This window comes from Glandiceps talaboti, chromosome 23 (genome assembly GCF_964340395.1).
Source record: "Glandiceps talaboti chromosome 23, keGlaTala1.1, whole genome shotgun sequence".
In the NCBI taxonomy this organism is placed as follows: domain Eukaryota; kingdom Metazoa; phylum Hemichordata; class Enteropneusta; family Spengelidae; genus Glandiceps; species Glandiceps talaboti.
Genome location: NC_135571.1, coordinates 7,832,998 through 7,851,992, shown reverse-complemented (window position 1 = coordinate 7,851,992; position 18,995 = coordinate 7,832,998). Strand labels below are relative to the sequence as shown.

General features: G+C 35.5%; 1 protein-coding gene across 1 annotated transcript in view; it reads left to right on the top strand.

Annotated features, from left to right (window-relative positions):
• LOC144452899 (uncharacterized) overlaps nucleotides 1-18,995 on the top strand; it is a 51,573-nt gene that overhangs the window by 4,998 nt on the left and 27,580 nt on the right. The window lies entirely within an intron of this gene.

The following is an 18,995-nucleotide window of genomic DNA, read 5'->3' as shown; positions in this document are numbered from 1 at the left end:
GCGGACATGAGACTACTGTTAATTTCAAGCCCTGACTTCTTGACAAGAATTGGTAGTCTGTGGGCATGGGACTACTGTTAATTTAATTGGTAGTCTGTGGGCATGGGACTACTGTTAATTTCAAGCCCCTTATGACATTTGTTTTGAGCCAACTTTTCCTGTACATGTAGCTCTGCCAGAAAACTGTGTTTCACGTTTCAACACTAATCCGAACTGTGTCATTGAAAGTAAGCCACTATCCTAGAGATCTCATGGTAAATAATAAAAAAGTACACAATAACGTCAGCAATTCTTCATATAAAAAGATAAATAATGTAGAACTGAAAATGCATCCATCTTCAGAGACACGCCTCACACCTGATCTTCTGTAATTGCATATTATATGTCCCAATCTTTTACAATAATATTGATGTTCAAAACTTGCAGTATATTTCACTAAATTATGACATCAATCAATATGATAGTCAGAGATGAAGGGTATCTTGTAATCTGTATATATGAAATATTAATGTATATATGATATATAATTATTAAATGCTGTATGGATTTTTGAAGCCAGAATATCAAATATTGTCAAAGATAAATGTTATAGATTTTAATTACGCCATGAAAGCTGTGTTGTGTGAAATCACTACATTTCTAACTACGACAGCGGAAACCGAACTTTAAGTCAACTAATACAGGGACAAAGTAAAACTATTGTTGTGATATGATAATATGGAATTGGCGTTGGTTTAATGATACTCACAGTAGTGTGGTGTTTCTGATTACTTCCATGATCATGTAGTGTGCCCTCTAAGCTAATTTGACGCACCACTGATGCACACAATTTCTATTGACACACCAAAATCTGGTGTCCCCCTATCTCTTACTATGTGGTGACCAGTGTGCCCTCTAAGCCAATTTGACACACCACTGACCCGCACAATTTCTAATGACGCACCAAAATTTGGTATTCCCCCCATCTCTTACTATGTAATGAGTTGTTCTCATTTTGACTCACAACAACAAAATTTGGCTATCATTAGAGGGCACACTCCATGCGCTTGCAGTGTGCACTTTTTTGGACTTCCAGTGTTTACTCTATTTGGATTACAGGGACAGGGTGATTATATCATGCAATAGGCTATAGATATGACGGAGACATAAAAAAAAAAATAAAGTACTTAAATTTCCGTAAGTGTTGTCACATTTTCATCTAGAATTTTCAAACCATGGCAAGTGTACTTCATTACTGAGTTGTTCTTACATATGTATGTGTACTGTGTTGGTTGCCATGGTGTTCCGTTTCCTATCTTTGGTAATCTTAGCATCTGTAGCAGCTGGTCTCAAATAGCGACATTTCAATGGTCGTGATTTGAAAATTAAAATTTTTGGGATGTAAGGGATATGTGGAGTGAATGTTAGTATTTGGTTCCTGAGTTGCTGTCGCCAGAGCCTGTTTTGATTTGAATTTCACTTGATTTGATTTGATTTGTAATTAGTTTTGGTAGGGTGGGGGGAGGTAGGGGGTAGCCAAGAGGGCAGTTTTAGGTGGCGAGTGGGGTACGGAGACAGGGCTCAAAATTAACAGTAGTCCCATGTCCACAGACTACCAATTCTTGTCATGGGGCTACCATCATTTGCAGCTGGTAGCCCACTCAGGCTGCAATGTACCACTAATTATGCGATGGTTTAAAGGATGGAAGATTTACAGACATGAAAGTATTTTAATAACACACTTATTTCCAATTGAAGAACTCTGTTTTCAGTTCATGTATATGGGACTATAGGTCACAATCCTTTGGCTACCACTTTCTGGAATTGGTAGCCCACTAAGACTACTAAAGAAAGGTTAATTTCAAGCCCTGGGTGGATGAGGGAGTGGTCCGGTGTGCCCTCTAATGGTAGCCAAATTTTGTTGTGAGTCAAAATGAGAAAAATTGAAATTTCTTGTGAGTCACCACATAGTAAGAGATAGGGGAATACCAAATTTTGGTGCGTCACTAGAAATTGTGTGCCTCAGTGGCAGTGCCATAACATGCATCGTAGTGTTTGATGGAGAAACCTGTAGAACACTAGCACATTTTACCTATTTATTGCCCCCTAACAAAAACACTGGCAGATGAAAGAGAATTAAAACAGGTCCAGATGTTTGTAATCTTTTAAATTGAAACCACGTACGATGTACAACGAAGAGATATGATAAGGCAAGTAGTGTGTGTATGGTTGCATGATTTCAAAGAATTGCTATACATTGAATTCTATTCTTAACTACTTATTCACAGAAATGGAAGGCCATATCTATTCTCATAGTCACGTTCTGAATGATAGATTCGGTTTCAAATCTCTAAGTACCGCAACTGTTTGGTATGTTTTAGCATGTTAGCATGGATATTTAAAAAAGGGACTGTATTCAATGTGCAACACCTCCTCCCCCCCCCCCCCCCAACCATTTAATATATCAAAAAAATACTTTATCTGATGAGACCTCCTCTTCCTCCTTTCTTCCTCCTCCCCCCTCTCAATAACAAACAAAAACAACAAAATAACAACAACAAAAATGAAAAAAAATAACCTATTTTTTGTACACATTTGTCATTAGTATAAACATCGGAGATTTAAAGGCAGGGTTTCAATCCCAGATTTTTGAGCTAATACTAATTTATCAGTTGTGCCACAAGGATTGATTAGGATTTCTCTTTTGTTCTGGGCAAATTTTTTTTCTAAAACTTTTAGTAAAAGTCTTACAGACAACTGTTTTCACACAAAGTTTTATCTGATCCGAACTGGTAACAGACAAGCACATGCATTCCAAATCAATGGATGAACCCCCTTCCCACCACATGCTGAAGCCATATACACAATGTATGAAGCTCCTTCTCACCACATGTATCATATGCACAATGTGTGAACCTCCTCCTCATTACATAAAAAAAATGCTGCATCATAAAAACAAATGTGTTAACCCATTTCTCACTACATGCTGTATCATTATAACAAATGTAACAAAGGTGTGAACCCCCTTCTCACCACATGCTGTATCATAAAAAATAATGTGTGAACCCCCTTCTCACTACATACTTTATCATATAACAAAGGTGTGAACCCCCTTCTCACTACATACTTTATCATATAACAAAGGTGTGAACCCCCTGCTCACTACATACTTTATCATATAACAAATGTGTGAACCCCCTTCTCACTACATACTTTATCATATAACAAATGTGTGAACCCCCTTCTCACTACATACTTTATCATATAACAAAGGTGTGACCTATCAAACTCTCAACAATCAACTCATAACATAAGGTATTGGTTACATAACTACACTGTCAATATTAATAAACACCATACTATACTAATATAAATGAAATGGATTGAAATAAGCATTATGCAACCCAGTTGTAAATACTGAAATAGTACTTCTATTTATAGTTACATGTATGTGGATGTGGTTTCAGTCAGCCTATGTTGGAGTGATTCACAAAATTGAAATTATATCAGTGTACTGCACCTACCTAAAGCACTTTGTGAACTGAAATTTGATTCGAGCCTGTCCTGTAGATCCTGTAAATAGTTAATTTAAATAACAATGTACCCCTTTGTGATGTAAATTTATTCATCTCTGATATTATTTTCTAGGTCAACAGACTCAATCTTTTTACAAATTATGACCATATTTTTGAAAAAAAATTCTGAATATTTGTAAGTAAGAATGATATCTACAATCCCAATCTAAAATTTTGCTGATTTGTTTCAAAAATTTCCAGAAAAAATAAAAAATTGTCTTTAAAATTTGGCGGGAAAAAATTATGATACTGAAAAGAGATTCTGCACAGCTGGCAAATTGTGTTGAACAGGTGGCAATCTGACCTATTATTTTATGTTTCTTATTCCTTAAGTTATATATCAGCTACTTAAAATATTAATAATTATCTTTTTTATCTCATGGCTCTCAAATTTTTTTTTTTTGCTCAAAGCTGGTTATTTTCATTTGCTTTTAACTATTTTAATATTTCAGAAATGATGATAAGTTTTGAAAGCATTGTGTAAGCCCCTGGTGAAAGTCTTGCTTGCATTGGAAATGTAAATAGCCCATCTGTCTGCCTATGCTTGACTGGACTTGTTTTTGAAGCCCTGGGGCAAACTTTACCAAAGAATGCAAATTAAATATGGATGAGAGTGAATATTTTCCCGCAACATTTACTTGAAGAATTATCAAGCAATGTGTACATTTGTATGTGTATGTGCATGTATGTATGTACGTATGTACATACGTACTTATGTATGGATGTACATGTATGTATGTATGTATGTATGTATGTATGTACGTATGTACATACGTACTTATGTATGGATGTACATGTATGTATGTATGTATGTATGTATGTATGTATGTATGTATGTTTTGTACATGTGTATGTCTACATGTATGTGTATGTGTGTATGTATGTATGGATGTATGTATGGATGTATGTATGTATGTATGTATGTATGTATGTATGTATGTGTGTGTATGTATATATGTATAGATATATGTATATGTATGTATATATGTATGTATGTACATTGTATGTATGTATGTATGTATGTATGTACATGTATGTATGTATGTATGTATATATGTAAGTACGTATGTATGTACGTATAAGAGAGGGGGAAATGTGTGTGCTCATGAGTGATGATACAAATTTAATAAGTTAGGAGTTGCAAAGTTTCTGTCACCTTAGCTATCTTTATTATGATTCTACCATGGTATATATTTACAGTCATTCTAGTATTTCAACATGCCTAGTTTGGGTACGTTTTTTATCCTCCAGTGGGTACAGTGAAATAACATCACATTAGTGTAGTCTGTGCCACTGAATCTAGAAGACTTGTAACCCGGAGTAACATCACATGATATCAGTTAGCCCATGCAGGAAATGACAAGGCAGCCATGCATACATTATATTAATAGGAAACATGGATTCCTTCAAATGGTGCCCTCCCCTAAAATGTAGTGGTTCAGTCCATGTAGTATACAGAACAAAAGAATAAATTATTTTCATATTTTGTTTTCTGGAAGTTATAGGATGGAACCCATTACTCTGTTGTGACCCCATATTGACCTTACTTCAAAAGACAGTAAGCAAAAGTGTATCATTTGCAATACCTGATTCATTTGATATTTTTATATGCTGACTTCTATACCTTCAGAATTTTGGAGAGAAAAATTATGTAAAATGTGGACACTTTTACACAATTTAAAAATAGCACTGTTTTGACGCTTTTTGTCTCATATAAATAATATTTCAAGTAATGGTTTTAGATTGTTACACTGTTTGCAGTTCAACGATTATGAACATTTCAGAAAAAAATGCAATGGAAATAATCTGAAATTGAGTACTATTGAAATGGCTGTAATTGGGAAAACATTTTTATTTTCCGTTGTCGCGGTTCCTTTATGTCAGTAATAATGGTCTGAGCAAATTTTCATATTTCATATTTTGATAAAATGAGATACAGATTCAAAAATACCTTCAATGAAAATGTTTACACAGATTTTGATAGATTACTAGTATTAGAATATATATGAAATATTATGATTGTGCAAATGACAGTTTTATCTTCAACTCATAACCTTGAATATATTTGATCTGTAAATACATTCTATTGAGTTTTTCTGGTGACAGGAAGTACAGATTGCCATGTTGCCTTGAAAGTGCAGTAAATTATTTTTTTTGTGTGTGTTGAATATTGAGTTTTATTTGTAGATTCCTGGGTTATATTCCTTTCAATACAGTTAGTTTATTTGCTTGTGCTGAGGTTTTTGAACTCGCTCTCAGGTAAGGCAAAATTGAAGAAGAAAAAATTGTGTATTTCCTATAACCTGACCGGTTCCTTTGTAATCTAGTTCCTATACAGTATCGTGACGATTTACACCTCCATGCACATAGAAACCACGTTTGCATTCAGACTAAGTTGAAGCCACCAACCCTAAATATTATTTGAACATTTAAAACAAAAAGATAAAAGAAATTCTGTCTTTCTTGACCTTCATGCACGTCTGTTTTCTTTCCCCAGTGATGCCTGTATATGTTTCATCAAACTATCATAGAACTTAGAAGGGGTATTCTGACTGACATTTTGTTCATTTTTCCGAAATTTTGTTCAGTTTTAAGTCGAAGCAGTATTTGTATGAAAACCACTGAAAAACATTAAAATCATTCAAAATTGAAGCAAGGGCAATGGCAAATATTCCCACCACTGTTGTCGATGTGTATGTCAATTTTTGCATTTTAAACCAAAAATGCCTATGACCTATGGTAGATTTTTCAGACTTCTGCTGTCTGACACGGAAAAGGACACTCGTCCCAGAACCAAAGAGTAACAAAACACTTGAGAAAGGTAAAAAGGAATTCACAAATTGAAACACAAGACAGAGGAAACTATACCGGTACACTCCTTTTTGAGAAAAAAAAAACTTTGACTGTCAATATGTAAAAGCTGTAACTCAACGATATAATTGCTTTTACAATGCCATCAATAACATTGGTTTGTTCAATACTTGTGTCACAAGGTGCATGGATTAGTCGGCAAACTCAGTCAACCTTCAAAACCTGGCTGTCACAGAGTATGAAGAATTATCGACTTCTGACATATCAGGGGGTTAAAGTAAATACCATCGATGTCCTTGTGCCGTGCTCTGTTCTCTTCAAGGAGTCTTGTCATTGTGCTACATGTAGATACATTTTGTATGTTGTTACTGAATGATTTAGCATCAACTTTGTACAGCGCACCCGATTAAAATTCAAGGTTGCCTAGGTAACACTTTTCAGATGAATTGCTAATTTTGATGCCACTCTAGCATCATAGATTTTTTTTCAACTATTAGCTCTTACCTTGTACCTTTCCTGATAAATTGTTAGAATTTTTGTTACTCTATCAACATAAATTTTTTTCAACTACTGAAACTTAATCTTACCTACCTTTCCTGCTACAAATTGTTAGATTTGTTGTTACTCTACTAACATAAAGTATTCTTCAACTACTAAAATCCAAGGACACCTACCTGTTCACTTCAAGGTTATGTACCTTTGATAATTTCCTGGTCAATTTGTTATGGCTTTCAAGAGGTGAGGTCATACCGGTGCACTTTCCACATATCTATTGTATAACTATCTCAGAGAATAGTTGTAATCTGACTTGACATGGGCTCAGGGTTGTGGTGAACGACACTGTCAAACCAGATTTGCTAAGTCTTTGTGCAGCCCAGTACTTGTCTTGGTGTTAACTCGAGAAGCTGTCTAAGAGAGCTTCTTGAGACAGTAACACTTGGACAAGTTTCTGAATAAGTCTTTGTGCTACTGGGTAGAACTGACTGGCAAGGAATTGGTAACAAGAACTAAATGTATCACATGTATGACTATAAGTATTGTGGAACTGCTGGTACAGTGGTAGCACTTGATTTTGGAGAGAAAAGACAGTTTATCGAAAGAGGTGTCTCGGTACCTGTAATGAAATCATACCATCTAGGTGTGTCACGACTTCAATTTCTTGGTCGACAACACAACTTACACTCCGTGTACTACACATGCATTACTATAGACACGCACAAGAATAAGTCGACCTTCTTATTCTATTTTGACCTTCTAGCATGAGGTGAAAAGCTATTAAGACGAAGCTTATTGGGCGAATGGTTTTCAAACCATAATAATTGCTAGGGAAAGCAGGACAAACGTGGATACGAGAGTTTACAGAGTAACGCAACAATGTTGTGAATGAGCAAATCTGTTGTCGGTTATCTCAAACTTCAAAGTATGGAATACCGGACATTATAATTAGTACCCGTGTTTTATGCCTGGTCCATTTAGAGTGTACATGTATTTATTTTTGTGATGTGTAAAATTTGAAAGGAAGTATGGGGCTGTAGTCAGCTCGGATTAGTATGCAGTTTGAGTATACAGTAGACTCTAGGTACACTGTGTGTTATTTAACACAGGTGTCACATATATACATTATTGAAGAATACAATTGGCGTTGTCGAGGGTAGTGTACTGGTGAACTAGTAAAAGGTATGCTACAAACCCAGTTGTTTTTGTTCACAAATGTGTCAGTGTTTTTATGGGAACGTGTTGATAGGTATAGTCTGCCAATGTTTCTGTGGAAGGTTCTAAGTATTTAAGTTCTTTTTGTGTGTGTTTTTTCCTGCAAGGCTGCAAGTAGTTACACATTCTCAATGTTTCTGTTGCTTTTTCCAGGGTTTCCTTCCAATTTCTTTTCAACCGTTCGTGCTGGCGTATTTTTTGCACATTTTTGTTCAAAATTTCTCTGGACGACGATAATAGATTTATATTTTTCAGAGTTGTCAAACTTCCATAAAATAACTTTGATAGCACCACAGTGCGAATCAGACGTTGTAATTTGTGTCACTCGCATAAATTATCATATCAATACACTGTATGACCTCAGGGTCAAAGGTCAAATGAGACCAGCTTGGTATTTAGTATACCCAAAATAATGAGCTGTGAGCAATGTCTGAACATGTACATGTTGCATATTTTCTTGGGTGGTGTGATGAATGTGCATGTCTTGTGCCGAAGAAGTGGTTTCTGTTTAATATAAAGGTATAGTGAACCGTGTGCAGTCTTGTGTGGGGTGTTCTTCCTGCACCTTTTGTGTATGTATAAGAGATCAAACAGGAATTCCCTGGAGTAATTGGAGCAGTGAGTTGCTTTTGTTCGAGTTCGCGCTATTACCGGTCATATTATCGAAGTATTGATACTAAAATCTACATGTAGCAACAGGTTGCACTATGTTTTCATTATTTTCAGTCTGCTGTGTTTTTTACAAACATTTAGAAAAGGAAAGACAAAAGAAGCTTAGCGTGGGATTTATGGTGTTACCAAGTGCCTTACTTCATAGTTCTCCCTTTTAAAAATAGACTGGTCCAAGCACTACAGTAAAGAATGTCATAGTTCTGTCTTTTAAAAGTGGACTGGTCCATGCACTACAGTAAAGAATGGGGAGTGGGGGATGTTCAAAAAATGTTGACTTAAAACATGTTTTGTAAGGTGTTTTTGCTGTAACTTGTGTTAGGTCTGGGAACCCAAATAACAGAGGAAGGAAATCTGGTAACATTGCAAAGCTTTTTCCGTAACATTTACCATAATTTTGGTGTGGGAATGGTCAATCTCGTAAAATGCCTGGAGAACTAGATTTTACCTGCACTTGTACCTACTGCCCTCAGCAAAAACACTGGTATGGAACACTGGTGAAATGCCCAGGGAACTTAGGTAGATTTTACCTACCCTACTGCCCATAACAAAAACACTGGTACAGAACCCCTGTAAAATGACAGAGGAACTCAGGTAGATTTTACCTACCTAATGCCCATAACAAAAACATTCTATACAAACAAATGTTGTCAACAAGACTAACGAGAAACATACTTGTACAGTTTCCCCTTTCAAAGCAGAATTTTGACTACTTCCTGTGATTGAAAAACTGAAGTTGAAGGTGTTAGCAAGTGGTACTGTGTGGTGGTATGTGTGTACCACTCCCTTGGAAAGTGGACCAATAAACCTATATTTCAGGGTTGAGGGGTTAGCAAGTGTTGACTTCTGATACCACTTTCAAAGTGGTGTGAATAGCATGCACTTCCCTTTTCAAAATGGAATGGTCCACCCATCATAGTTGACAAAAATAGGAGTGGGGGAGGGTGTTAGACTAACCAAGTGTAGATTTGTGTTACCTCCTTTCGAAATGGTAAACCCTGGGCTTGTTGTACTCCCTTTCAAAATGGACTGTTCCACCTACTATAGTGGGCAAAGAGGGGGTGAGGGAACGTATTCGCAAGTATTTATTTGTGGTACCCCTTTTCAAAATTAGCCAGTCAATTAGCAAATGGGGGGGGGGGGGGGGGTTGGGTTGGGGGTTGGGTTGAGGCTGTTTATTGTTAACAATTATTGTCTTTGAAAGGTACAGTTCTTCCTTTCACAGTGGGTCGGCTTATCTACTGGTAATATTATAGTTGAAAAAATGTGGGTGAAGGTGTAAAAAATGTGGGTGAAGGTGTAAGCAAGTGTTGACTATCTGTACCCGCTTTCAAAATGGACTATTCCACCTACCAATACCATTCATGGGGGATTTGTATCTTAGAACTGAATTAGAGGGGTTACAATTAACCAACCAGTATAACGTCATGAAAACATGTGTATACATGTGAATGAGTAAGACTACCACATCTGTGACTTACACAACACGCTAAACTCGCATAAAGTATGGCTTAGTACTCATCTACCCATCCACATCAAATTATAACACAAAGGAACATGATAGCTATTGTTTACAGTGATATCAAAGCCCATGTGAACATCTGTGGTGTGTGCCACTATAAACCATCACATCATGTACATGTTAAGTGATTGTGTTATCATAGTCATTATAAATTAATACATTCTCCTGGTCACTACCAGTAGCATGGCAGACATCTGGACTCTGCTGATTACGCTTGAATGATTTTGTCTTGACAAATTTTGATATTATAGAGGATGAAAATTATGGTACAAGGTACAGTTGTGTCAGCTTTCTACCGCTATTATTTGTGGTTTCGTCATCTAAAATTATGATAATCAGTTTGCAAATTTTATCTGCTTTCCACCTTTATTTTCCCGGTCAGGGTATGGAAAGCTATACATTATGGCTGTCAGATTTTGACCTATGTTACAATCAGTGGGTACCATTACAATTACAGTACAGGGTATTGAAATCTATGCAAATTTTACCAGATTTCCATCTCTTGTTTCTTGTTCCCCACCAAAATTATGATACTTTTAGAAGTTATTTCACTTTTTACCAGATTTCCACCTGTTTCCGGGGTTCCTTGTCTCTCAAATTTTCAGTAGGCAAGCCTTGTTGACGGCTGATGTTTTGCTTATAATAGCAACATTAGGAACGATTGCACAATGTCACACAACTTCAATAAATGAACTTAGTTCATTTAGGACAACCCCTCCCTCCCTCCCCCTAAATAAACATTCACAAGTGCGACATCAACATGTTTATATGTGATGTAAACCATAATGAAAATTGTAGTGATCACACCACTACGATCAATACAATGTGAAACTTGATGGTGAACACATTAAAATACTAGCTGGAAACAGCACTGTACTTGCATATCACATTAGAAGTAAATTTTAATCAACTTATCAACATCTCATGAGCTCAGTAGTAAATACAGAACCTGTTATCATTGAAGGCCTTGATTTTTTTTCGAAATTTGGTTAGAAGTGCGAAAATGAAGTTCCCAAATTGCATTGATGCCAGACCCCCTATACAAACGAAATTCACTTATTGAGCTTGTGTGACATTGTGCGATCGTCCAGTACACAGGCAAAATTAGAGTCCTGTTAGGAACCTCTTCACCTCAGAATGGATTCTTTCAGTGACTGCATTTAGTTAGGACTGATATGAAATAATTTAAGAACACTTAGGATTGTTATCGATAGTTCTACCGCTCACTGGATGTATCTCTGCTGAATAGTGTCTGAAGTATGCTTCAGTAAAGTTGCACTCAAGTTGTCTGACTGTCACACCATGTTAAGACATGCCACATTTTGAATGGTCGTCTGTTTTACTAAGTGGCTAGTCTGTCATACGATTCAAACAATGTGTCAAAACTTGTTAGAATTCTTCAAGTGGGGATTTTTTCTTTCTGATAGTGTCATGAACTGTCATATAGAAGCTAATGATTTGGTTGAAGTATGTAGAATGTGAACAGGTTTCTAGATTTTTGCTGTGGTTGTGAAGTAGGTAAAATCTACCGTAGTCTCTCGAGTATTTTTACCAGATTCTCGTACAAATATTATTATTTAGAAATTTATGCTGGTTGGATAGATTTTCCCTTTCTGTTACCAGGTTTCTTGTATTGTAGCAAACATACTATTTATAAAAAAAATAGGTAAATTCATAGAAACATTAATTGTAAAGTAAATATTTTATTTTACCAGATTTCCCAATGTTAGTAGTTTCTTCAAACAAAAAACTCAAGTGTTGCATGGCACAAGTAAACAGTACACACTGGAGATTTAAGAATGAACTTTGTACCATGACCTTAACCCTCCTCAGGTCAAGTCCATGTACAAGATAATGGCTGTGGCTGGATTAAGTTAATGATGTCACACGAGATTGTTTGACCTTCGTTTGTCTGAGGTTCCATACTTTTCACCATGACCTTAACCCTCCTCCGGTTAAGTTCATATACAAGATAATGGTTGTGTTTTTGGTTGAAGGTGACAATTATCAAACACATGTAGTCATTGGAAGTGAATGCAATTATGATTTCCACTGTATGTGACTCAGTCTGTTCATAGGGGGTATGATACATTACAACTCACCAGCTGGCCTTGATTCCAGTGACATTTACACCGCAATTAAAATATTACATTTTGTACCTACTGACCTTGTGACCAACATGTACAGGAAACACAAAAAACCTTCCATACAAATTGACTAGGTTTAATTTATTTTCGATAGTTGATAAATATTGTATTTATTGCCTGAGAGCAGTGTATATTTGTAATATGTGTATTCATTTTGAAACTGGTGATACAGAAATTATTTTTTTCTTTTTGAATCGGTGTACAATCCTTCGTTGATGTAAAATTAATTTGTTGCCAGATACAACAGATCAAATCAAATTCCAGATAATAGTTTATTCCCTCAAATATATTATAAGTGGGATTGTCATGGAAACCAGTTTCTTGGAAATTGCATTATTTGCAGAGTTGTAAAATGATATACTAAAATATTATACTTATTCTTGCCCGGAAACAAATTTATTAAAAATTGAAATTTTGATAAGGCTGTAAAATGAGATATACAACAGATGTGTATTTTTATTTAATTTCCAGAAACAAAATTCTAGGGGAAAATGAATTATTGATATTATTATTGATATAACCTACAAAATGTAATATTTATTCATGAAATAAAGTTTTGAAAAATTGAATTATTGATAAACCTATAAAATGATATTACAACAATATGTTTATTTAATATCGAGAGATTGAGAGAGAGAGAGAGAGAGAGAGAGAGAGAGAGAGAGAGAGAGAGAGAGAGAGAGAGAGAGAGAGAGAGAGAGGGAGGGAGGGAGGGAGGGAGGGAGGGAGGGAGGGAGGGAGGGAGGGAGGGAGGGAGGGAGGGAGGGAGGGAGGGAGGGAGGGAGAGAGAGAGAGAGAGAGAGAGAGAGAGAGAGAGAGAGAGAGAAAGGGGGGAGGGGGAGAGAGGAAGAGAGAGAGAGGGGGGGGGAGAGGAGGGAAAGGGAGAAAGAGAGAGAATCTGAGTTTCATGCTTGAAAGGAGTTTTTGTGCATTCAAGTGTGGTACAGTAACAACAGGTGAATTTGAAGGATACACATTTGTAATAACAAAGAAAAATTCGAAATTTTTACAATTTATTTATGGTGCCCCTTTAATTCAAGCCATACATATCTCCTAGAGAAAGCACACTAATATGAAATGTTTCTCTCGGTACGTACATCGTGTTTTGATGCGACATGTACTTGAAAGTCACAGGGCTTGAAATTAGCTTTCGGTCATTTGATCTACAAAGCTGATGAACATCTTGGGTCATTAACATTACATGATTGTACAACTGCTGACATCAGTCTGTAGACGAACGGAATCTGTTACAAACAGGGAAAGTAAACAACTGAATTAGAATAATAACACTTGGCACAGCATGTATTGGAAGTACAGAGACTTGTATTACATTCTATCATTTGATAAGAACAGTTCCATGACCACTTTACACTCAGTCAAGTTCATGTCACACAAATTTCCAGTTCCCCTGGCTTTTCATATAAAGAGGTCATAAAACTGTTCCAATACTAGTCTCTGCTGTTCCAACATGTTGTCCTAAATGTTATTTATCCAATTCAGTTGTTTACTTTCCCTGTTTGTAACAGGTTCCATTTGTCCATGGCCTGATGTCAGCAGTTGCTCCTGTTGTCATTTCTAGATACATGTTTTGATGAGATGCCTGTACACAAGTCAATCAGATATTTGATTTGTAATACAAAGGAATTCCCATTACAATGTCTTTGGCATTTTAGCATTCTCTAGTTGCCAGTACCATTGTCATTCAGATTGGTGTGGGCTTTTCAGACTAGGTGCTTATGGTCGTGTCAAAGTCTCTAGAGTGACCCAAAGAATGCAGGGTTACTAGATACTTACCTAGGTGTCAAACTCTCCAAGGTGACCCAAAGAATTCTGAGTTGACACAGTGACAGCCACAAAATGGCAGTATTGAGATTTTGTGATAAATCCAAGTAGCGCTTTGTGGTTAGTGTGACGTAGTTCGTAAAACAGGTGAAATTAGTGTCTGCTGTACTTTTTATTGAATAGTCGCACAAGGTGACCGCTGCGTTTTGTACTTTTAAAACTCATCACTTGATATTCTGTTCTGTGTTTGAAATCAGAGGTGGTTTTGTAAATAAAGGCGTTTGGTAAATGTTAATTGACAATTATTGCATGTCTGGTAGTTGAACCATTGTATTTGTTTAAGTAAACAGATGCAAAATTTGTGGATAATTAAATTTTTCACTAATTATCTAATGCTGATTATGATATGGGTTATATGTATATACACTAACTCATAAATACACACACACACATAAACACACACACACACACACACATATATATAAAGAGACAGACAGAGACACACTCACAAATACATTTGTACACACACACACACACACACACACACACACACACACATTCATAAGCTTGACATGTATACACAGTGACATATGACATATACCATACTGTTCCATAGATAGTTGTGATAATACTGTGAAACCAAAGTACATGTATGATGTAATGACAATACCAAAGTACATGTATAATGTAATGACAATACCAAAGAGTGTCAGTCAGTCGTTTTATACTTGATAGTATATAATTGGTATGATGCTGTATTATATAAACTACTAATTTGTCTATTCTAAATACAACAATGATGATTCTAATCCACATAAAATAAACACAAAGGACGTTTACACCTGCTGGAAGAGTGACACAGTAAGGCAAAATAAAATAAACATTGCATTTCTGATAACCTGACTGATCCTTGTTTAAGCAGCTGACATGCTAAACATTTTGTAAACATTTAAATAAAAAAGATAAGAAATTCTTTGTCTTCTTTACCTTCATGTATGTCTGTTTTCTTTCCTCAGTAATGTCTGTATATATTTCATCAAAGTACGTACGTACGTACGTACGTACGTACGTACGTACGTACGTACATACATACATACATACATACATACATACATACATACATACATACATTCATACATACATACATACATACATACATACATACATACATACATACATACATACATACATACATACATACATACATACATACATACATACATACATACATACAAACATGCATGCATGCATGCTTACATAAACACACACACACACACATACATACATACATACATACATACATTCATACATACATACATACATACATACATACATACATGTATACATACATACATACATACATACACACACACACACACACACACACACACACACACACACACACACACACAAACAGATCATAAAAAATAGATAACATACTTCCATAACTGATAATGAAAGGAAAAAAACAAAAAGTGAGCCAGTAATTTCATTACCCAAGTAATAAATATATGAGGGCGAGAATGGAAATTTTACAACATAGAAATATGTCATGCTAAGATATATGCTAATTTATGACTCAGGGCTGTCATGTACAGCTGGCTATAACAGTATTAGATGATCATAATTTGTGGAAATATATGGCAAACGGTGAACCAGTCGACTGTAGAATGTAGAATATCCTATGAAACATTTGAAAATTACATAATTTAGTAATAACGCATAGAAATTCTTGATAAAAACCTTTGTTATTTTACCAAAATTGCAAGGTGGATTATTATATTAAGATGCAGAGATAATAAAAATGGATTATGTCTAACAATATTGCAATAAAATATAAAAGTGTACAATAAATCATATTCAAAATAATTTAGATGTAACTTTATTTACTGGGGAAGGTACACATTGGGTGTTTTGATTTCTAGAAAAAAATTTTTTGAGGAAAATAAATTTTTTGGGGGAGGTGGGTGGGGTATTTAAATTGTAAACAAGTGAGAGATAGAGGAGTGTTTTATTTATAAATACTAATAATGTTTGCCTTGATGAATACAAATACACAATGTATGGTACAACATGGTTATGGGGTAATGTTTATTTGCAGGTACATACATTTTTGTATGTACATAGATGTTATCAAAATGCATGCGTTAATAATAGATTTGACTGTGTGTGTGTGTGTGTGTGTGTGTGTGTGTGTGTGTATGTTTGTATGTATGTATGTATGTATGTATGTATGTATGTATGTATGTACGTGTGTATGTATGTATGTATGTATGTATGTATGTATGTGTGTGTATTTGTGTGTGTGTGTGTGTGTGTGTGTGTGTGTGTGTGTGTGTGTGTGTGTGAGTATGATTGGATGGCAATGTTTGTGTTAACATGTATGTCCAAGTATATGTCTGCATGTACTACAAGTGTTCTCTGTCAGGATGTGTATATATATATACATGTATCATTGTATGTGTGTATGTCCTTATTATATACTAGATTACGGTATATGATGTTGATGTGTGGGTCAAAGCGGAACATTCATTAGACAGATGTATAGTATTGCCTAGAGCAGTAACATGGTTATGTCTAGAATACTTCATGTACAATGTATATGCCTTGCAGTACTGCAGTGATTCCATAGTACAGATAACGCCTATGGAATGAACTCTGCATATCAGCAATCTCTTGCCATGATACTACTCTGGCAATTGAGGTCTCGGTTTTGTGAGATTGAGCTAGGCACAAGCTAAAATATCTTGTTTGATGTGGTAGATACTACTCTGGCAATTGAGGTCTCGGTTTTGTGAGATTGAGCTAGGCACAAGCTAAAATATCTTGTTTGATGTGGTAGATACTACTCTGGCAATTGAGGTCTCGGTTTTGTGAGATTGAGCTAGACACAAGCTAAAATATCTTGTTTGATGTGGTAGATACTACTCTGGCAATTGAGGTCTCGGTTTTGTGAGAGTGAGCTAGACACAAACCAAAGCACATTGTTTGATGTGGTAGATGTTACTCTGGCAATTGAGGTCTCGGTTTTTGTGAGAGTGAGCTAGACACAAAGTAAAACACGTTGTTTGATGTGGTAGATTACACAAGTGGGTAGTAACATTGCTCTGTTCTGTGAATCTAATCTGTGATCAAAATATGAAGTCCCTAAAAGTGTACGTTGTATGTACACTTACAAATCAGGTAAGTTATCTGATGTCACCCTACACAGAGGTCGCGGTAGCTTTTTTTCTGATGCGTCCCTCGGATGCAGTCCTGCCAAAATTTGCGCCAAAATCCTATTACGATGCGTCTTTTCCAAATTTGCATGCACACAGTCACTACATGTCTTTCAGATCTCCACTAAATTATATGTTACAAATGTAAATACATGTACATGAACACATCAGTGTCATTCTCCCGCACACCGTATACAAGTACATAGTTTGCACTTCCAAAAAGAAAACATTTATATGCAAGAATACGCTATACAGTGGTTTAACTTCATCTTCCTAGACTCTCTGTGTCAGTACAAACCAACCTGTTCAATAGCTGATATTAACTTTCTGTAACAATAATTTCAGTTTGTGGTTGTCTTAGTAAATCGAGACCTTGCTTGCCACAGTACAGTAGTATCACATTGTCTAACGAATACTTATAGTTACAAAAGTAGAAGATTGTTCTGTGAAATTGAATATTCCTTCCTATTCCAACAAAAGCACAATGTTCTTTTAACGTGTGTAGTCTTAGAAGCCACACTGTCTGTGTGCCCGCTCTCCAATGATAGCCAAATTTTGTTGTTGTGAGTCAATGTGATAAAAACTGGCATTTCTTGTGAGTCACCACATAGTAAGAGATAGGGGAACACCAAATTTTGAAATTGTGTGCGTCAGTGGTGTGTGAAGTTTGTTGCCATTAAATGGGACTAGACAACGTAGCTACATTCACGCAAATAAATAAAAAATGAAAATAAAACTGAGAAGCAGGATGTGTTGATGTTTTACTTAGGATGGCTTTGGTAGTTCTGTATTTTGACCTTGTGTTGTGTATAGCTTGTTTCACTTTCTTAGAAGTGGTCTATGTTTATATGTGTGTCATGTAGAAAGTAGATGGAAGTATATTCTAGGGGTCAGCGTTATTCTAGGGGTCAGCGTATATCATACATGTCACAGTAAATTTACAACTTTAATTAAAGTGAGAGGTGACCAGATGTAATTAGTGTTATGTAGTACTATCAATCATATGTAGTATAGTTAATTGATATAAATGTCAACTGAAGAAACAGATACAGAGACACACATACATACATACATACATACATACATACATACATACATACATACATACATACATACATACATACATACATACATACATACATACATACATACATACATACATACATACATACATACATACACACACACACACACATACATACATACATACATACATACATACATACAATGTACATACATACATACATACATACATACATACATACATACATACATACAAAATGTACATATGTACATGCATACACACATACATACATACTTACATCGACACATACATACATTTTGTGTACATAATCAATATATAATACTACATATTACATTTGTTATGGTTCTCAGTTAACCTTATAATCATATAATCATTTTACTGCATTACAATATTAAAGTATTAGATATTTCAGATTTGATTAAAACAAGGTTGTCTTGTAAGTCACCACATAGTTTAGACGGGTCCCAACAAATCCTGAGTGTCAGATATGCATAAAATTTGCATAATTATATATGGCAGACTGGCAAGGTGTTACAT